General features: G+C 44.9%; 1 non-coding gene across 1 annotated transcript; it reads left to right on the top strand.

Moving 5' to 3' along the window:
* Positions 1-444: 444 nt before the first annotated feature.
* On the top strand, positions 445-526 carry trnal-aag (transfer RNA leucine (anticodon AAG)). The gene has a single exon. It is a non-coding gene; the product is annotated as a tRNA-Leu (tRNA).
* Positions 527-3,828: the final 3,302 nt, after the last annotated feature.

Here is a 3,828-nt window from a genome sequence, read left to right as displayed (position 1 = left end):
GCTGCACGGTATGATGTGGAACACGGCCTGCTCAGCTTTGTGCATTTTCCCTGTAGTCCGGTGTGTTTCATGTTCCGTGTAAACGTGAAAGTTGTCCTGTTTCGAGCAATGGGTGAAATCATTTAGCAAAGTAAGAATCGAAATTGCAGTAATGTCAAGCAGTTCATGGTTATTTGACCAAATCATAAGCGAACATGTATGCTCACGCACTCACAGATACATTTGTAGCTGAAAAGAGTCTGAGAAGATAGCCTCAGCTTACCATTGATTTTTATCCGGATTGATGAGCTATCATTATTTGTTGCGAAATTGATATTGTAGCCGGCACATCCAAGCAGCCGTGCGAGTCGGAGAGGGATCATGGAACCATTTCACGTGACTTTCCATCTGTTGTCATGCAGGAGCTCAATTGGAAATGCAAGAAAATGGGTTTGCAGCGCAGCTGGTAGTGTGGCCGAGCGGTCTAAGGCGCTGGATTAAGGCTCCAGTCTCGACAAGGGCGTGGGTTCGAATCCCACCACTGCCATTTCTACTGATCAGTTGCAACGACACAGCTTGTTGAAATGCTGTTTCCATCCCGCTGTACTTCTGTTCACAAAAAAATTTGATTTGCTTCCCGGGAATTAATGTGTAGTGGGAAAGTGCCAAATTGTCTATGCTGTCTTGATCGTGTTCGCCTCCCGCGTGGAAAATTGCAAACGCTCTACTGTTGCTTTATGTTCCAAGCATGTTGAGTTTTACTGGAACCGAATGGAGACTGCTATTTCATCGCTGTTGTGAAACAAAGTCCTGCGGTGAGTCGATTCATCGTTACTTGGCTTTCTGGCGAATGGGAAAATCGTTCCGATGAATTTTGATGTCATATGTTATTGAATTTCTCCAATTTCCTTCGTTTCCGTCCCGGAGACACCGGAAGGGAAAGGTAATCTAATCGAGACTGTGATTGGTGAAATTCACTTTTTGTGGCCCATTCTTATTATGTTCTTTCTTTCTCTCTTTTCAGCATTGTCTGTGATATGGTGGTGCACTGAGGCTCAAGTATCATTGAAGAGTAGTTTGGAATTGCCCTGTTGTTAGTTGTGAGATTACTTTATGGCTCATGCCCTCGGAGTGTCTCACATTTAGCATTCATGCTCACTGTATCTGAAAATGCATTTGGTTTGCCAGTTTTGTTTGTGTTGCGTGTCAAATGTTTTCTGTTTTGCGATTCGTTCAATACATTACGAATTAACAGGCTTTCTGAGGTAATTTCCAGCTGCAAAAACTCCTCAACTGAGAATCTGGGAAAATTTCACAGAGTATGGTCAGTCGGAGCAAAAGTAAGGAAGTCCTTCGTTTCTGCAGTGTTTCACAATACTACCTTTCCAGTGAGCAGTCGAACAGACTAAAGATTGTGCCACAGACTGCGACGGCCACTCGGCTAAAAAGTTATCCTTTTAAAGCCGGTGTAAGCAACACAACGTTATTGGGCTACACCGCGTGAAAACAGATACTTCGGTGTATCTCGTCCATGCATACCACACAGCCAAAATTAAACAACTCCATGAAACAACGAGCATTTGGAAACAGAAAGGTGAAAGGTAGAATGTCTTCAACTTTCAGTGTCGGATACCACTGAGCTGCAGCAGGGGCGGCTGTGGGCTTGTTTCTGTAGCATAGTGATCAGCACGTTCACCTTCCGCAAGATAGGTTCCCGCGGTCGAAACTGTTTTGTTCTTCATCTGCAGCCTTTAACATGGACAAGAACGGAGCTTTCCTGCTTGCTTTCCCATCTGCAAACCTGCCTTCGAATTTGCTTGAACAAATCTGCTCTCGTAGTGAAATGCAATGCATTTCCATTTGATTACTGTGCAGAGCATTGTAAAGATATTCTACAAACTGCTTCTGATCATGTGCCATTCAGTTTGAGAGTGTAGTTACCGATCCTTCCACGAAGAGCAATACTGCATTTGCATTCCTTGCTGAGGCGGCCCGGTTCAAAGACAGGGAAGAAGGTGATGCGCTGGTGTCACAGTGCACCACGGATTCCTGAACTAGTCTGTCTGTCAAATGTACCCCAAAGTCGTATCTGAAAGGCCTCATTTGGAAGCTGTCTGTCGTTATTCAAAGTGCGAGAATTGGCACCAGAGGTCCTGAATCATGTTTTGGAGCAGTTCGCACGTTAGTGGCTCATTCAATCAGCAACAGCAATGAAAGAAATTGCACTCTCAGAGGAACCTCTGGACCTGTGCTTTCAAAGCTAGTATTAAGGTGCGCCCGAGATCTAAGCCATGTTGGAATTTAAACGGAGGAATCGACAAAGAGGCTGCAGAATAACATCGCATCCTTTTGGTTTTCTTTAAATCACTGATGAGCAGGAAAATGTAAACGGGGAGAGCGACTGGGAAAGTGAGGCAGTTGCAGCTCTGGTGAAACTCCTTCTTTTTGAGTCACTCAGCAACAAGAGGCGTGAAGGTGACTCAGGCGTGAGAGCTCTTCACATCGAGAACAAAAAGCAATCAAGTGCAGTTAGCACCTCTCCGGGTGTGGGGGTGGGGTGAGATAATTAGCTTTTGATTTCAGTTACTATGTTCAAAAACTGCCTTTTAAATTGAGGTGAACAGAAACTGCATTTCTAATAAGCACCATGGAATTTAGCAAGATTTATTGAGTCGCTTCTCGTCGATTCCCACGCAGGTTTCCAACTCAGTTGTTCGATGTGACTCATGTCCAGGTGTGAACATCCCTGCAGCCAATTGCACGGTTAAGGTAAAAGGCAAGGAAAGTGGCATCTCGAACTGGCCCCGAGGTCAGAGATCCTCACACTGTGATCTGTCGTTCTCGGATTGTAATGCTACCTCCGGTTTTAGGCTGGAGAACATTCTTTGGGACTCTTATTCTGCAAAACAGACACAGTGACTGAAACGATGCTGCACGGTATGATGTGGAACACGGCCTGCTCAGCTTTGTGCATTTTCCCTGTAGTCCGGTGTGTTTCATGTTCCGTGTAAACGTGAAAGTTGTCCTGTTTCGAGCAATGGGTGAAATCATTTAGCAAAGCAAGAATCGAAATTGCAGTAATGTCAAGCAGTTCATGGTTATTTGACCAAATCATAAGCGAACATGTTTGCTCACGCACTCACAGATACATTTGTAGCTGAAAAGAGTCTGAGAAGATAGCCTCAGCTTACCATTGATTTTTATCCGGATTGATGAGCTATCATTATTTGTTGCGAAATTGATATTGTAGCCGGCACATCCAAGCAGCCGTGCGAGTCGGAGAGGAATCATGGAACCATTTCACGTGACTTTCCATCTGTTGTCATGCAGGAGCTCAATTGGAAATGCAAGAAAAGGGGGTTGCAGCGCAGCTGGTAGTATGGCCGAGCGGTCTACGGCGGTGGATTAAGGCTCCAGTCCGACAAGGGCGTGGGTTCAATCCCCCGCTGCCATTTCTACTGTTCAGTGGCAACGACAAGCTGTTAAAATGCCGTTTCCATTCCCGCTGTACTCTGTTCACAAGAAAATTTGATTAGCTTCCCGGGAATTAAATGTTGTAGTGGGAATAGTGCCAAATTGTCTATGCTGTCATGATCGTGTTACCTCCCGCGTGGAAAAATTGCAGAACAGCTCTACTGTTGCTTTATGTTCCAAGCATGTTGAGATTTTACTGGAACGAATGGAGACTGCTATTTCATCGCTGTTGTGAAACAAAGTCCTGCGGTGAGTCGATTCATCGTTATGGCTTTCTGGCGAATGGGAAATCGTTCCGATGAATTTTGATGTCATTTGTTATTGAATTTCTCCAATTTCTTCGTTTCCGTCCCGGAGACACCGGAAGGGAAAGGT

The sequence above is a fragment of the Hemiscyllium ocellatum genome, unplaced genomic scaffold, assembly GCF_020745735.1.
Source record: "Hemiscyllium ocellatum isolate sHemOce1 unplaced genomic scaffold, sHemOce1.pat.X.cur. scaffold_262_pat_ctg1, whole genome shotgun sequence".
In the NCBI taxonomy this organism is placed as follows: Eukaryota; Metazoa; Chordata; class Chondrichthyes; order Orectolobiformes; family Hemiscylliidae; genus Hemiscyllium; species Hemiscyllium ocellatum.
The sequence above is the reverse complement of the archived record's forward strand: the minus strand, read 5'-3'. Positions and strand labels throughout refer to the sequence as shown.